We start from the raw sequence: 18,466 nt of genomic DNA on the forward strand, positions 1-18,466 counted from the left end.
TGGGGGGAAGTTGGAACCCCTGTGCACTGGTGGGAATATAAAATGGTGCAGCTGCTGTGGAAAACAGCATGGCAGTTCCCCAAAAAATTAAAAATAGAATTATAACAGGATCCAGCAGTTTCATTTCTGGGTATGTACTCCACATAATGGAAAGCAGGGTTTTGGGCAGATATTCATACACCTATGTTCATAGTAGTATTAGTCACGGTAGCCAAAAGTGGGAAGCGTCCACCAATGAATGAATGGATAAACAAAACATGAAATATACACACAATGGTGCCTTAATAAGTCTCAAAAAGGAAATAAATTCTTACAGATACTATGACATGGATGAACCCTGAAGACATTATGCTAAGTTAAAAAGACAAATCCTATATGATTCCACTTATATCAGGTACATAGAATAAGCAAATTCATAGAGCCAGAAAACAGAATGGTAGAAGGTGGTTGCTGAGGACTGTGGAGAGGGGGAAAACAAGGAGTTATTGTTTAATGGTTTCAGAGCTTCTACTGGGAAGATGAAGAGAGCTCTAGGGATTGGCTGCACAACAGTGTGAATGTGCTTAACGCTACCGAACAACATACTTCAGAAATAGTTAAGATGGTGAATTTTATGTTATATGGATTTTGCCATGATTAGAAATAATTTTTTAAAATTAGAATCTACATGATTTGGTGTTTGATTCTGGCAACATATTTAAATAACTTAGGCAATTCTTAAATCAAAACATTGATTCCTCCCTCTCCCTAGAAATAGTTATCTAATTAGTTTGAAGTAGAATATTAAATGATTCTAATGTACAACCAGGGGAATTACTGGTAGAGGAATTCAGGAAAAATGCCAGTGACCTCACATATACTTTTTAGATATAGACTCTTAGAAGAAATGTGTGAGAGGAAGAAGAAAGAGCTCAGACATCAGTTTTAGATACCTGAGGGTTCCCTCTGACTGCTTCCAAATTTTGAGATGTTGGACAACTTATGGCAAAGTCTTCAGTGCCCAACCTGATGCCTGGTACACAGCAAGCTATCCATATATATTAGAAATAAATAACACATCTCCCTGGCAGCATAATGACTCTATTGCCATATTGTTCTGAGAATTAGCTACCAGACACAATAGAGGTAAAGTTGCAAATATTGCTTGGCACACAGTAGGCATGCAATAAGCGATAGATATTGTCACTAGTGTTCCAGAAGGATCTTCAGAGGGCATCTCTAGTCTTCTCATTTAGCAGATGAGTACACTCAGGACCAGTTAAGAGGAAGGATTCTTTACTCAGTGCTCATATTATTATATAATGGCCTTCTACTTTCTTAACTTCTGTTTGTGAAGTGCTTTCATGTAAATGTCTATAATAAGACTTCCAAAAATCAGTGCTGCTCTTCAAATCATCATTTACAACAGGAATTGGGATGTGTTCAGACAAGCCTGCAGGTGCCTTGCTTAGCAATGTTATATAGCAGAATGTAGCTCTTTATGACACTCTGTGGAACATCAAACCCAAGACAATGACCTTGAGACTCTGAGGCCAGAGAGAGGAGCACAGACCATGGTGGGGCCTGAGGGTACCATCCTGCAGTTGCCATTTTCCCAGATTCCCAGGTGGCTCTTCTGCACACTAAAGTGGAGAAGCACTGGCATTCTAGAAACCACCTGGAAGTTCATTCATTCAGCATTCAACATTTTCCTGAGCAGTACTCCTTGTGGGCCCTGTCCATGGCACCATCAAGTCCAAGAAGATATCGTTCTATCCCCCAGGAGTTCAAAATCTTCTAAAGGATAGACAAACAGCAGATGATACAGTACGGTGTGATCATTTATTCATTCATTTCACTTAATCATTCAACAAATAACTATCAAGAGCCCACCATGTTCCAGGCATAGATTCACATACAGAAAGGCCACATTGCATAGTGGTTATACCATGGACAGGGCACCTGTGCTGCCAGGGTTTGCATCCTTGCTACTCTGCTCACTACCAGAGTTACACTGGGGAAGTGACCTAACCTCCATATGCCTCAGTTTCTTCATCTATAAAATGGGGAAAATAATGGCACCTCCCTCACAGGGTGATTATGACAATTCTATGAGTTACTATACCTAAAGCCTAGATAAAGCACCTGGTAAGTCCTGAATATATTTCCACAGGAATGAATGTAAGCTTCATGAAAGCCAGGATTTTTGTTTATTTTATCCCTAATACCTACAACAGTATTGGCCACATAGCGGACAATCACTATTTGTTGAATGGATAAATGAATTTCTGTGGGAGATTGCCAGCAACATGGCAGACTGGACTGGAATTAGCTGTTTCCTCTTCACTTTCAACACATATGTGTTGGGTACTATATAAATAGACATTTTAAAAACACATATCTGGCCTCAAAGATAAATTCCCAGGTACTAAAAAATCAAAGAAAGAAATCACAGATAGAAATTTAAACAGAAGCTGGCAAATTAGAAGTTTCAAAAATGGCCAACTCTTTTAATGATGGTGTTGGTGATGGGAATGGGGATGATGGGGATGATGTAGATGATGGCTGAATGAAGATCAAGAAGAATTATAGGGCACTTGTAATTGAAATACAGGGCACTCTTCCTAGAACAACTCTTTGGGAAGTCATCCCCTCCCCTACTTTTGCCTGTGATACCCACATATTTACCCCACAGATTGCAATCTCCATGAAGGTGGAGCTATCTAGCTCATCTCTTTATTTCAGCTGTTTCGGTTCATCATGTGATCACTGCACCTCATAAACTGAACTAGGTGTAGAAATTTCCCTGGGGCACTTTCTTCTGGTTCTGGAGCAGCCACACACAGACATAGACTCACATGCCAGTGAGTAGGAGAAAACCAACACGTCAACAATGTCAAACTCCCACCAAGTGTTTCACTTCACTGCTCACCATAGCCACTAAGGTTGCCCACCCTACTTATCACTTCTAAGGAAAGAATTCAAACTTTCATGAGTCTGCAAGAAAGAGATTAGTGTTGAGACTCTTTACAACCTGCTACACCCTGCTCTAGCTCTAACTGCTTGGGTACCAATCTATAAGGGATGAGAAGACATTATTGGAATAAATAGGAATATGGTGTTGCTAACTCAGATTTCCACACAGCATCTTTAGACAACTACCAAAATATAAATTGGACCTGCTGAAACTGACATAGCACATTGGAATAGAAATTTTAAAAATATTCTTAGCTGGCATGAAGCAATGCAAGGTGAGTATTTTAGTTCTTTGCATATGCAAAGTGTACAGTGCAAATCCTGGATATACCACCAACTCTGAGACTAGCCAGCTCATATTCTAAAACCAAATAGTACATAGTGTAGGGCTGCTCATTGGGAATAGAGATTCATTTTATTATTTAAATTTTAAACCTTTTAATATACATATCCCCCAAAGCTATCTGATTCTGAAAAATCAAAATTCCTCAATAATTCTAAGTAAAGTGTTAATATATTACATAAATGTAATCTTTTATTTTTAACATAAAGGAAGAGGCACACCATTTTTCTTACTAGAAAATCAGTTTTCTCTTGAATCTACTAAAATATTGAGCAGATATTTAGAGATTCTTCTTTTCACAGGTGCCATGTATCTCTAGCCCTGGAAAACACCCAGCTATTACCTGCCTCTGGTCCCCCAAACACACATATCCATGCTCTGGTCCAGTCTCTGAAAGCCAACTTTGTTTCCAGGGGAAAGGTTACTACTGGGAGGCCCCAGTTGCCCTTCTCATCGGCAGAGGCAGCACAGCACACTGACTGAGGCCCCAGGGTCCGGCTACTCCAGTTGGCCTCCTCCTTGTACAATGACCGTGTGACTGCTCAACCACCATCTGACTGTGGGTAAGTCACTCAAGTTCTCAGAGCCCATCGCTTTGCCTGTACCGCAGTCATAATGCCTTCTTCATCCTGCAGGTGGGAGCTAAAATGAGCGAGCACGTGGGAAGCATGTAGAACAGTGCTTGGCACATAGTAAGTGCCCGGTAAGCATGAGCTATTACTGTTGTTGTCACCGTGCCCTCTCTAACCCTAGATGACTCTTTAATTCGCCTCTACTCTGGCTCAAGTTTGTGTAACCTCACTCCCAAATTTCTACTATGCTTTGGTGCTGGGGCTTTAGAAATGCAGTAGTAGGGGCACCTGGGTGGCTCAGACGGTTGAGTGTCTGCCTTCGGTTTGGGTTACAATCCCAGGGTTTTGGGATTGAGCCCCACATTGGGCTCCCCACTCAATGAGGGGCCTGCTTCTCCCTTTCCATCTCCCTCTGCCTCTGCTCACCCTGCTTGTGCCCTCTCTGTGTCAAATAAATAAATAAAATCTTAAAAAAAAAAAAAAGAAAGAAATGTAGTAGTAGACATTGGGGAAGCTTTCATGAGGGCAATGGCATTAAAGGTGGACATTAAAAATCTCTTCCTCTCTATTTGAGCGCTTATCAGAAAATTAGAAAAGGAGGAAATTGAGGAATTACAAAATCTCCTTAGAATTCTTAAATTTATTATTTTTTTTAAAATAGGTTCCACACCCAACATGGAGCTTAAACTCATGACCCCGAGATTAAGAGTCACATGCCCGACTAACTGAGCCAGCGCAGTGTCCCTCCTTAAAGTTCTTTATAAGCCAGTCAGAGCCCTTTCAACTATATGTTGAACATATATATGTTCTATATGTTCTCAGACAGGTACCCTTAGCTCTTTCTCTCTTTCCCCCTGTATGTCATATCTTCCCAACCCTGTTATTATGTCTTTTATCCTTCAGAGCTTTTTCTTTAACTTAATTTTTTTTCTAAATTTTCTGAGCCCAAAGGAATGCCATGTGCCAGCTGCAGTAACACCAGGGCTTAGCAGAGCAGAGTAACACATCCAAATTTTCCTTGAGCTTTCTCTATTCCTAAGAATAAGATTAACTTTGAAGAAGACACACAAGACTTTAGTAAGGCAAAAATAACATGAAATGGCTTATTGGAGCCAAATTGCTTTTCACTTGTGCCATTTCTGTCCGTGTCACACACACCTTTTAATTAATACTAAAAGAAGAGTAATGGAATCATTGTTGGGAGAACAGACTGAAATTGATAGGGCTGCTGTAGGTTATGAATGTCGTTCCCTGCATAAGGGCAACCGGCTGAGGGGTTAGTGGGGCCTGAAATCCAGCCTCTGACTCAGAAAGCTGTGCTTCCTAGGACAGCGTGGGATTTACTCAGAAGAGACATCTTTCTCTATTTCACACAAAGACACCATATGGGCTATTGATGGTTACATACAGGGGGCTTAAATAACTAAGCGAATATATTGAGGATAATGGGACCCAGATTTCTTGTCGCCAAAGTAGTTTCAAACGTGGAAAGGGTGTTAGGCTGAAATGGGAGGTGTCAGTGTGAACTCATGGTTTTTTAATATAGGCAGATATAATTTACATGGGTATGTGGAGTGTGTACGTGGGTAATATTTCCTAGCTCTTTCTACACAGAGGGCCTAGGATCCATGATACACCTATAGCAATGATCATACCTTGTAACACGGACCTTGGTTTATAAAATACCTTTCTCCTTTAAAAGGAACCAGAACCCATTAGAAAGATGGAGGATTCCAGGGTTGGGACAATGAAAGTATAACACGAGCCAGAAACATCTTGTGGTTCTAAAAAGTACAAAAGTAGCAAATTTTCAGAACATGTCAAAATTACATAAGGTCAGCTTGAAAGGACTCCCTCCTTCCACCTGTCTCTGGTCTCCCAAACACCCCCATACTCTCATACTTTCCCAAATCAGGGAAAGTCTGAGCATCAAAATAAGTAATGACAGTCATAGATTATAAGTCATTAAATAAAATTATAGTTCTATAAACCCATACTGACACAAATAAGTGAATTTTAAAAATGGGATAGAAAGAAAAGCAACCTTAAAATAGAATAGCAACCAATAAATATAGAATAAATACTAACATTTGGTAGCCATCACAAGAATAATTGATTCGGGCAAAGTCATCAATGAATGCTAAAATTAGTGGGTGAAAGTTTGATCGGGAACAGGATATTTACATCCCAATGTATCATCCCCAAAATTACTGATTAGCAAATACAAAATATTTATTTATTGCTAAGTACAAAATAGTTAATTGATCTTAGAGTGGATAGCCTAGCAAGATACCATTTTTACCGAATGACAAAACTTAACAGTAATGGGACAAATGAACATTATGTACCACCTGATCTGATTCACTAGAAAGGGTTTACCTGATAAGCATACATAAACTGAATCCAATCTTTAGGAAACCCAAGTTTCAAACCAAGTGGAGAGATGTTCTACAAAGTTACGGGATTAAACTCTTCAAGAATATCCATATTGTGGAAGGTAAGGAAAAAGCAAAGAACTCATCCAGACTAAAGTGGCACAATGACTAAATGCAACACATGACCCTGGATTGTATCCCGGATCTGTAAAAGGCACTATTAGGACAATTAAAACATTTCTAATGGGGTATATAGATATTGATGTTTGTTTTGCAGGTATGTAGGGGAGTTTTGTTTGTTAGGAAATACACACTGAAATATTAAAGAGTATTGAGGCATCTTATCTACAACTCACTTTCAAATGGCTCAATAAAAAGTATATATCAATAGAAAGAGAGGTAAATGTGAGAGAGGTAAATTCACAGGGTTGTGAATATTTGTGTTTTGTTTTGTTTTGTTTCTAAAAAGTGAAGACAAAGGGAAAAGATTTTTAGGCCAAAAAGACCCTAAGAGAATTAATCCCAAATAAGCCTGCCCTGAAAGATAAGGAAAGGAAGGTCCTCTGACAGAAGGAAAATAGTTCCTCCAAAACACTGAAATACAAAAAAGAGTGAAGAACAATGGAAAAGTAAAAAATGTGGGTAAATGTACATGAATAGTAAGTATAACAATGATGCTATATTGTGTGGTCTAAAAGATGTATAGAATAACACAAAATACGGGGAGTGGGGTTAAGTAGAATTTACATTTTAAGGCCCTAGCACTGTTAATGAAGTGATAAAAGTACTAATTTATATTAGATTGTAATAAGCCCAGTTTGCATGTTCTAATCGTGAGGCTAGCCATTAAAGACATAGAAAAAAGAAATATGTAATTATAAATGGAGAGGGGAAATGGAATAGTAACAATAAAAGAACTTTATTAACCCAAAAGAAGAGAAGAAAGAAGTAATAAAGCAAACATAAAACAGGTGGAACAAGTAGAAAAAAGTTAAATTATAGGTATATTAAAATACATATGAATATATCACTTACATAAATATAAATATGAGATACTCCCGTTAAAAGGCAAAGATTGTCAAGCCGAATACAAACAAAATAAAAGACCTAGTCAGAAGTGCTTATGAGTCTTAAATATAGGGACAGGAAAAGATTGAAAGTAAAAGGATAGAAAAGATATATGTACAAACACTAACCAAAAGAAAGTTGATATAGCCCCATAAATGTCAAAATAAATTTTAAGATAAAAACCATCACTAGAAAGAGAGAATCTTTTGATAGTGATAAAAGGTTCAATTCACTAGGAAAATAACACAATCTCTAAATTTGTGTTCATCATAGATAAAGCGAAATAGTGAAAAGCACATCGTTAAACGTTAACATCTCATAATAGCAAGTGGAATAAGGAGGGAAAAAATCAGCAATAACAAAGAAGACTTAAATAATGCAATTAATGAATTTAACCTAATTGACATTTATAGAACACTGCAGGTAAAGATGCAAGGCATGTTCTTTTTTTTCTTCTTTTTTTAAAGATTTTATTTATTCATGAGAGACACACACAGAGAGAGGCAAAGACACAGGCAGAGGGAGAAGCAGGCTCCATGCAGGGAGCCCGACGTGCGACTCGATCCAGGGTCTCCAGGATCACACCCTGGGCTGAAGGCAGCGCTAAACCCCTAAGCCACCGGGGCTGCCCAAGGCATGCTCTTTTTAAGTGCACAAGGAATAGTTCCTAAAATTGACATATGCTAGACCATAAAATGAGCCTTAACAAATTTCAAAGAATTGAAATCATTTGAGGTATGTTTTTTGACCACAGTGGAATTAAGTTAGGTATCAGTCACAAAAAGATGACTCAAATATTCCCATGTTTAGAATAAACAGAATCATTCACAATACCCTCTAAAAGAGATCTGGCTCGGCACAGCAGCTCTGGCCACCTTCCCTGACGCTGCCATGCCCGTTGGCTGTCCTACAGGCAGGTGTGGTCCTGCCTCATTGCGTGGCCCTTTGAATGGTGGGCCTCCTCACGCTGTAGCTCTTGGGGCTGGTCCTGCCTTTACATCCCAGAAGCATCCTACGGACCCTCTCCTTCTCTCTACCCCACATAGTAATCTGGCCACCAGTCTGTCTCCTGCTTCAGCCTTCAGAAAACCTATATTTCAGCCACCTGAGAATAGTCACCCATGCTCATGCCCTCATGCACCATGTTCTCTGACATACGCTCCTCCTGCTGCCTTACATGTTTCATCTTCTCTCCCGCACAAAACCCCCCTTCACCTGTCTCCTCTGCCTGTGGAACTCCTACTCATCTGTCAAGGTCCTGCTCAAATTTCATCTTCTTTCTTCCTGAGCCCCAGTCAGAATTAAATATGGTCTTGATGGTTATATATCTACTCTAATGCCAATCATATTTGACTCTGGCAGAGGTATATGTCTATCTCTCCCTACAGAACAAGAGCTCCAGGAAGACGCAGACCTTGTCCTGTTCAGATTTATATACCTAAAGACTAGCTCCGTCAATGAGAAGCAGGAACTGTGCCATCACTGAATGAATGAAGCCAGCAGGCATCAATAAATTGTCTTTTAATAAATGAATAAATGTTTTAGAGGTAGTTCCTCCTTACACACCTGAACACCAATACCTGCCATCTCTGCCATCATCAATGTAAGGGTGTGTGCTGATTCACTGATGCATTTACTGAATCCCTAATATCGTGGCAAGCTAGAGGCTGGGCATACAGAGGTAAAAAACAAAAAACAAAAAACAAAAAAAAACAAAAAAAAACAAACACGGACCCTGTCTTCACGGAGCTCAGATTCTCCTAGAGTTAACTGTAAACCCATTTAAAGGTACATTGATATGCATATACGCTTAGGATTAATGCATTTCAAAGAAACATATTACTCTCTTAAAACAATATGAAGTTTACATGCTTTTGATAAATGTTATTTAGACCAGTGCGGCTGGTAACACTGGAGAAATTTGGAAATGGTTCCATCACCAACGATTTCATTCTCTGGCTGACTTTGGTTGACACCAAGATCATCAGGCAAAGCTCTGAAATAATACTTATTGAAAGCTGAAAATGTGAATGAGTCTCCACCTGCAAGAAATGATGAATCCTTTTCCAAAAACAGAGATAATTGTTAGCAATTTCAGAAGGTGAACTAGTAAAAGATTCATTCTCATATCGTTCTCATCTGTCTGATAGAGATGGAAGGTTTACATGGGCTTGACTAGTCCCCATGGCAACAGCCTTTCTCCCGGGTTACCATAGGAATTGTGAAGGCCTTTATAAACCTCCATTAGCACAGCCTAGGCCGGCAGCCGTCAGAAACGTCTGCTGAGGAAGACACTGCAAAGTGTCAGCAAGGGCGTTTGGGAATTAATTTTACCCTAGAGTAGCTGTGCAGGTCTGTTTAGCTCCCACCTCTACCGCTATGAACACCAGATAACACTAGAATCAGCCCGATGCCTTGAATGCTTCATATGAAGGGGTTTTCGAAATCTAGCCACAAACATATGACCAGATTTGAAAAGATTATGAGAGATCAGGAAGGATTCTATTCTGACCAAGCCCGACACAGGAGAAAGGTAAATTCATGTGTTTTTCCCCTCCAGGACAGGGCATTAGGGCCATATTAATAATTAATATTAATAATATAATGGATGGTGGGGATGGTTACTCAACAATGTGAATGTTCTTAATACCACTGAACTGTACACTTAAAAATTGTTAAGCTGTTAAAATTTTATGTGTATTTTAGCACATTAAAAAATTTTTAAACCCTAATAGTCGTAATTATGATACTACCATTACTGAGCATCTACTATATCCCAGGCGCTAATGCCCGGTGCTTCAGATGTTCTATGTCATATCATCTCACAAGCCTGGGAGCAGCTATCCCTACTTTAAGGATGATTATTATTCCCACACTGAAGATGAGAAATTGGAGATTTAGAGAAACAAAATAAGTTGCTCCAGGGTACACAGCTAGGAGGTGGTGGGTGAGTGCGGTCAAGACCAGGTCTCTGTGACTTTGAGATCCCGGCCCTTAATCATATAACTTCAACATCCACGTCACACACCGTGGAAGCTCGTGGATATGATTAAGACAGCTTCTTTTGAATTGATACGTTTAAGCTTTTGTTGAATTTTGTTTCAATTTTGTTGTTTTTTCGAAGATGTAAAGGGTGATCTCTTCAGGTGTGACTATAAGAGGGCTTTCATTCTTATTCTAACCTTTGAATTATTTTACAACAACCACGTACTTTCAGAAAATATGAAGATATTTCCATTCCTTTAAAGTTGCATTGTATGAAGTTGAATGACTCCTGGTACTTGCAAATTATCAATCTGTACTTAAAAAAAAAAAAAACCTAAAATGTATAGGATAGTTGCATATAGGGAGAAATTGTTTAATAAATAAACTGGAGAGTGGCAGGTCATTTTTAAGCAATGGAAAGCCCCTCTCATCAGAGCAAAGAAAATTACCATGTTTCATACCAAAAAAAAAAAAAAAAAGTAGAATGCATTTGGTAATTATCTCTTTGGGCTTTGGTCAAGCTACATGGAAGAAGTATGAAAAGAAAACCTCTGGGGAGAAGTAATTCTAAAACCATTGGGAATTTCTTCAGTAGCAAGAAGCAAAGCAGAAATAGCATTTGGTTCTTTAACAATAAGCCTTTGGGACATGCCACCAGAGGGGAGGCATGGTGTCCTACAAGGTTTCTTCCACATGCCAGTCAAAGCTGTGAAGAACACTATCAAGAAGATTCTTCTACCAAGAGCCAAAAACCTGAGTCCCAGCCCCTGAATCTCTCAATGCCCAAGTAGGTAAACAGGAGAAGGAATTACTTTTTTTTCTTTCTTTTCAAAGACGTAAGTGGAAAAGAGGATACTAATTAGCAGGCAATGAAAACATACCAGATTGCATCTACTTTTCTTTATGATTTTGCTTTTGAAGTACAGTTTCTTAAATATCTGGTAATGTTTCTCTTTTGCTGCTTTGATAACTTGTTTTAAACAGTAAAATTGCTTAGTGGGTATAGAATTACAGTTTTGAAAGATGAAAAGATCTGGAGAGCTGTTGCAAAACAATGTAAGTGAACTTAATGCTGCTGAACTATATACACTTTTAAAAAAATGGTTAAGTGGCACATTTTATGTGTCTTTAGCCAAAAAAAAAAAATGTTTAAGGGGCAAAATTGATGACATCTGTCTTAGTCGGCTCAGGCTGCTATAACAAAATACCACAGACTGTGTGGCTTAAGCAACAGATAGTTATTTCTCACACTTCTGGAGGCTGGAAGTCCAAGATCAAGTGGCCAGCAAGATTAGCTTCCTGATAAGATCCCTCTTCCGGGCTTGCAGATGACCACCTACTTGCTGTGTCCTCACAAGGCAAAGAGAGTGAACTCTGGTCTCTTCCTCTTCTCATAAAGATATTAATCCCATCATGGGGCCCACCCTCTTGAACTCATCTAAATCTAATTACTCCAGTAATAGGCATCCAGGAAGAGACACCCTTTCCTCATTAACAGATAAAATCCAGAACTCTCTTGTTTTGCTCTCATGTTGAGCTCACTTCTAGTCCTGCTTCTGCATTCACTCACCCTTTGACCTCTTGCTCTGCCTTTGTCCATCTCAATGATGGACATGGCTTCTGAATCCAACCTCACCATGAGGGCCCATTCCAGCCTATCTCAAAAGTGGGCTACATTGGACATAAAGCCAAAGGCATTATCAAGACACTGGACAAAAAAATTATAAAACAATAAGCTGATTTTTATCAGGAATAAATTTAAAGCTGTGCTCTTTATGATTAAATCGATTAAATGATTAAATCAATCGTTTCAATCTAGGATTCAAGACATAGCTTGATAGCAGTTCATATGATACAGACTTTGGGCTTTTATTGACCATTACTGACAAATCCAATATTAGTCAACAGTCTAATAAGATCACTAAGATTACCAGCATGATGTTTAGCTGCATCAGAAAGTTGGCAAACTCATTTACTGAAGGGACAGGGAGTATTTTAGAAGGGAAAGGAGTATTTTAGAATTTTAGTATTTTCAAATAGGCCATACAGTCTCTGTGGCAATTACTCAACTCTGTCCCTATCAATCAAAAGCAGCCAGAGACAATGTGTAGAAGAATGGGTGTGGCTATGTTCCAAGAAAACTTTAGTTATACAAACTGGGTCAGTTTCCTGATCCCTTGACTACAAAATGGAGAGCCAAAATCAAGTTGATATTCTCACTGCACCCTGCAGGAATTAAGCCACCAGCTAATTTTTGTTTATTTCTGGACTCTAAAAGTGTAGTTGGTCAGAGACAAGAGAATGGAGATTTTCCTATTGATCAGTATTGATTTATTAATCCATCAACTCGGAGCATCATTTTTCAGTTCAGAGCATCATTTTTCAATTCAGCTAAGAATCCACCTAGAAGTACTCCTATTCCATTTGAACTTCTCCGTCTGGTCCCCAAGGAGAACATGGCTATCCTTGGCAGAGCCTTGCTGAAATCACACCACTCAAATCTACACAGAATTGAAAATTTTGAGAGAGGCTAGAGTGTGGCATATTGGTCCTTAGTGAACCCATGTAGCTCCTGAGGATCATCAATCCTTTAAAATGCTTACCAGGTGATCACATAATAGACTGTCCTAGCTTCTGAGCTACAAGATGGCAAATCTATGGGCAGAAATCGAACACTGGTGGCCTGTTGGCCCTATACATCTACAAATCTGTTTAATTCAGCCTGTACAATACTTTTTAAAATGTTCAAATTGTTGTCCCCATTTGAACATTTAAAAATTTAACTTAAAAATGTTGAAGTTCCAGCAATTAGGGGCATGGCTACAACCAGCTGGAGCTCAGTAACAGCTGGCCCTTTAAGAAAGAGCCTGCCTTTTCCAGCTCACTAAGGTCTCCATCCGCCCTACTTGACTCTTTAGTCATTTTCTGGTCTCCGTAAAACGTTTAAGTTTACAATCTCTTCTACATAACCCACTTTTTCCCCTTTTAGAAAATCATGACTATTCTTAGCTGATTCCAGTCTTCTGACACATCCCCCATTTTTCACAGCTCCTCTGAGATAACCAGAAGTGGCCCAGTAATCTCATTTGCAAGGTCTCGCAGTTCCCTAGAATACAATGTTCCTGGGCAGGAGGCTGGAAGCTTTGTGCTCACTCAGTGTCTTCACCAGTTTGGACTTCGGTGATCTTTTTTATGTCCCTGATTGTTCTACTCTTTCCATTCATAAGGTCATTCTCCTGGGCAGAGCAAAAGAAGGCCAAGAGTTTTGGAATGGCTTTGAAAGCATTTACCCAAGACATTTGCTTTTGCCTTGTTCACTCTTCGACTTGCTCCAAATAGCATTCTGTGTCCTTTATGATGTCCTGGGCATTGTTAACAAGTCAGAATTTATCCTGAGCTTTTGCTTTTCTGACGTCATTTGTACAAATCTTCACCATCCTTTTTTTTTTTTTTTTTTTTTTTTTCCACCATCCTTTATATTCATTCTTTGGTTTCCGGTAATGTCCTTGGAAGAGCCGAGCTCACATGGAGCTCCCTGAGAAGCCAAAGGATTCCTTCTATTTAGAGACCACCTCAGTTTCTTTGTCATCAGGATTGTAGGCAATTTCATGGACAGAATGTCCACATGGGAACCTTCCCAGCCCTGCTGAGACATTTACCACTTTAGTATTTCAAACTCGCTGAATCTTATCTCTGGGTTTCTTTTTCTCCTCCTGGCTAACAGAAGCTTGCTCTCTCTCTCTCTCTCTCTCTCTCTCAGTCTTCCTCTCCTTTCTATCATAATTAAGTACAGGAGACGATCTCATCACCTTATCTACCTGCTGGGAGAAAAAAAATTCAGTGTCAAGTAAGGATTTATTAGAAGCTGGTCAGAATCTGAAATTTGCTTACGTCTGACACATTCTGGTTTCCAGCTTTATCCTTTGAATTTGGGAGATGTGGAGAAGCCTCCTGGGGAAAAAAAACTCAAACAGATGCATGTGGCATGGGAAAGTAAATGATAAGGTAGAGGTGTTCAACAGAAAGTAAATTGCAAGAGGATGTGCAGAACCCCTTGGACATAAACTACATCCAAACACGAGGGATTTTGCATGACTAGTTAGATTCAGTGCCAAAGCCTGAGAGTCTATGGAGAGAGAGGTTGCAAATACCACGATGGGGAGCTTTTGCTTGAACCCCCTCTGACTCCTCCATCCAGACAGACACGTGTGCCCTGGAAAGAAGGGAACAATGAGTGAACTAAAGACCTTTCTACCCAAATTGGTTGTGAGCTCCCCTAAGAGACTGAGACCTGGAGAAAGGAAAGGGCCAGCCAGAGGAGCAATGGGTATTAAGTGATGGTGTAGGAGCAAGCTGGGGACAATCAAGATACAACATGAAGACATCTTGTTTCCTTACCAGATCTGCAATCTGAGTCAGGGATTCATTTTTTCCATCCAGCTGGATGATCTTCAGGATGCACTCATGTCAAAAACAACTTCTTTTCTTTTATATTTTTGCCTTTCTCAAGGTTTGACTCATGGCTCATTGAATCTCCACTCAAGGATTTGCTTGTGACATGTAGCAACTACTATATTTGCTGCTTTCTTTTTTTTAAATTTAAATTCAGTTTGCCAACATATAGTACATCATTAGTTTCAGATATAGTTTTCAGTAATTCATCAGTTGCGTATAATACCCAGTGCTCATCCCATCAAGCACCTTCCTCAGTGCCCATCACCCAGTTACCCTATCCCACCCCCCCAATTCCCCTTCAGCAACCCTCAGTTTGTTTCCCAGAGTTAAGAGTCCCTCATGGTTTCTCTTCCTGACTTTTCCCCATTCAGTTTCCCTTCCTTCCCTATGGTCCCTTTCACTATTTTTTATATTCCATATATGAGTGAGATCATATGATAATTGTCTTTCTCCTATTGACTTATTTCACTCAGCATAATACCCTCCAGTTCCATACATATCAGTGTAAATGATAGATATTCTTCCTTTCTGATGGCTAAGTAATATTTCATTGTGTATATAGACCACATCTTCTTTATTTATTCACCTGTTGAAGGACATCTTCGCTCCTTCCATAGTTTGGCTATTCTGGACATTACTGCTATGAACATTGGGGTGCAGGTGTCCCTTTGCTTCACTATATTTGTATCTTTGGGGTAAATACTCAGTAGTGCAGTTGTTGGGTCATAGGGTAACTCTACATGCTTCTTTCTAAGAAGGTAAATACCTCCATTACCATTTTTAGGTATAAGGACCCTCCATCAAGTCTTGAGACTCCTAAAGCTGTATCTCCCTTCTTACATTAAAATATCAAAGTTATTCTATTACATAGTACTAGTAAGCCTTTCCAACCCTTTGTCTGGTTTTCACCTTTCATTACCTGAGATTCTCCTTGCCCCCACCCCTAGTCTTATGCTTCTGGGTAACTAGTAACCAGCCCTACAATTTTTTTCTGAGTAGTCACTGAGGACACCATGATCTTGCCAGTCCTCATGTGATAATAGTTACTACTAATGATGATGATAAGTGCCACTTATTGGGTAGCTACTGTGAGCTATTCACATCTATTATCTCTTATCTTTTCAAGGGATATTTTTATTTCCACTTTATAGATGAAAAAAAATGGAGACTCAGGTACCGAAATAACTTGCTCAAAGTTCCAAAGCTATTAAGTGGATGGGCTGATCTAACAGGGTCCTGACATCCTCGAAAGAGACAATTGAAGAGAACTTAATGAAGGGAACATGGTAAGGTATGCAGACTCATAGAAAACCTGCAAGGGGTGATAAAGTAACCCATTAATAGAAATAGCAGAAAACTTTTCCTATCCTTGGGCATGAAGGGGCAGGAAAAGCTAGCGGTTGCTGGAACCTGGAGAGAAGCTGTAAGAAAGGGCCAACTGTCAGGAGCAGTCATGGCCAAACTGCAACCCAACAAAAGACAACTGGGCAAATAAATATCCTGACCTCACTTCTTACCTCTGATTACCTGCCAGTACCTCCCATTGACTAAACCCAATAGGGGGCAGGAAAGCAAATCTCAGCCCAGTCCCCAGCACACAGGACAAGGTGAAGAATGGTAGAAAGTGTGTCTGGAGGAAAATGGAGAACATCCCTCAGAACTGAGATCTGAACCCTGGGTTGCCTAACTCCAAAGCCCTTGTTTTTCTCAAAATTCCAGTGTCTTAAATTCCAGACACTTAACTTAGTGTCTTAAGTAAGGGCCCGTAATTTCAGTTTCTAAAACCTTGCTATCCAAACCCAGATTCCATTCTCAGACATGCATCTTAGGTAGTCATTAACTTCCCAGATAACCTTATTTCTTCCAAGTCATCTACCAAATAACAACCTGACAAAGCAAAGAAGAAAGCCATGCCCGTACCCATAAAGTTCCTCTGTGTCCTGTTTAGCATATTAGAATCCCTGGAGATATTGATAACATTTGCCCACACAAATGATTCATTAAGAGTGGGATATCTTAGCAGACTCACCACAGCCCAGACACCTGCTCCAAGAAGTCAGTCCTTTCCTGATTGGAGGACTGGCCAACCCACGGTCCCTTGAAATCCTTCACCCCTTGATTTTCTCTGACCTTTATTCTCTCACCCCATCTACTTCTTTCTTAAGAAGGAATACCAAGAGGCATTCATCAACCTCATTCCTATTCTCCTCAATCAGGCGAATCTATTAAGACTTCCAGTGACTGCTGGTTACTGATTTACTGTATAATCAATATGCCTTCATCCATAGACAGTATCTTCCATGACTTCCCCAAAGATGAGGAAATAGCAATTGTATTGGTCAGTTCCCAAGACAAGAATTGGGCCACTGTTTCAAGCAGGCAGTATCACTGCTTTTAAAAGTCATGTAAAATGTTTAAAAAGTCATGTAAGATAAAACACATTTATGTATGCAGCAAATCTACAAAAAATTAGAATAGGTAAATTTAGCAAAGTCACAGGTTACAAGGTAATTATATAAAATCAATTATATTTTTATAGACTATCAGTGAAAAATTGGAAAATGAAATCAAACAACTACAGTGACATGAAACATAAAGCATTTAGGAATATACTTCACACATATACACAAGACTATACACTGAAAACTACAAAATATCGCTGTGATAAATTGAGAATAACTAAACAAATTGAAAGATATATATATATATATATATATATATATATATATATATGTTCATGAATTGCAAGTCTCAATATTGTGATGTTATCTGTTTTCTCTAAATTTATTTATAAATTCCTATCAAAACCCCAGCAGTCTTTTTGGTGGAAATTAACACACTGATTCTAAAATGTATATGGAATTGCAAATGATTGAAAATATCCAAAACCAGTTTTGAAAAAGAAGTAGAGACTTGGAGGACTTACCCTACTGGACTTCAAGACTTACAAAGCTATAGTAATCAAGGCAGTGTGGTACTGGTGTCAGGATAGACAATTGGATTAATAGAACAGATTAGAGAGATCACACATATATCACCTTCAACAAAGGTGACAAAGTAATTTAATGGTGAAAGGGCAGTCTTCAATCAGGAATCACTAGATCTCTATATGGGAAAACATATCCTTACCTCACATCATACACAAAAACTAACCTAAAATAGATCATAAAACAAAATGGAAAACTGTAACTATAAAACTCCTTGAGGAGAATATAAGAGAAAATCTTTGAGGCCTTGAAGACAGCAAACATTTTTTTACTCAGGACACAAAAGGCATTAAACATAAAAATAAAAAATTAAAAAAAAAAAACCTGATAAATTTAACAGCAATAGTCCTGAGACTACTGCCTGGGGAGTTTAAGCCAGCTTGGCACCTAGATGAGTCTCTTTTTCTTTGTGTATTTTTGCCCTTGTGTTAACAAGCATGTTAAATTGACCCTTGGCTAAAGCTCTTGAGTTTTACGTAACTCCAGGCCAGCCTGCCAAAGTTCTCTGTGCTGGATTGGGTCTCAGTCCCAGGGAACAATAAAATGTGATTTTTGCCTTTCTTTGCCTTTGTTCTGTGTTAATGTATATCTTTGTAAATATGTCAAGAAAAGAAGAGGCTGAGCTGAGACAGAATTTATGTTCTCCTGGATCCCACACCAAAATAATATTGAACACTGTCAATAAGCCAAGATCATCACAGGCTTCATGTACCACTGCCATGCTTT

At 39.1% G+C, this 18,466-nt stretch overlaps 2 long non-coding RNA genes across 3 annotated transcripts in view; both read left to right on the top strand.

Moving 5' to 3' along the window:
* Positions 1 to 1,554: 1,554 nt before the first annotated feature.
* Positions 1,555 to 8,968, top strand: LOC118350336 (uncharacterized). Its single transcript, XR_004803957.2, has 3 exons — positions 1,555 to 1,806; positions 3,712 to 3,861; positions 8,702 to 8,968. It is a non-coding gene; the product is annotated as an uncharacterized LOC118350336 (long non-coding RNA).
* A 569-nt stretch (positions 8,969 to 9,537) lies between these two features.
* The window catches only part of LOC112650259 (uncharacterized), a 28,723-nt gene continuing 19,794 nt past the window's right edge, over positions 9,538 to 18,466 (top strand). For both annotated transcript variants that reach the window (XR_003130060.3, XR_007414094.1), the window contains exon 1: positions 9,538 to 9,846. This is a non-coding gene — a long non-coding RNA (uncharacterized LOC112650259). The remainder of the gene's footprint in view (positions 9,847 to 18,466) is intronic.

This window comes from Canis lupus, chromosome 11 (genome assembly GCF_003254725.2).
Source record: "Canis lupus dingo isolate Sandy chromosome 11, ASM325472v2, whole genome shotgun sequence".
Classification (NCBI taxonomy): domain Eukaryota; kingdom Metazoa; phylum Chordata; class Mammalia; order Carnivora; family Canidae; genus Canis; species Canis lupus.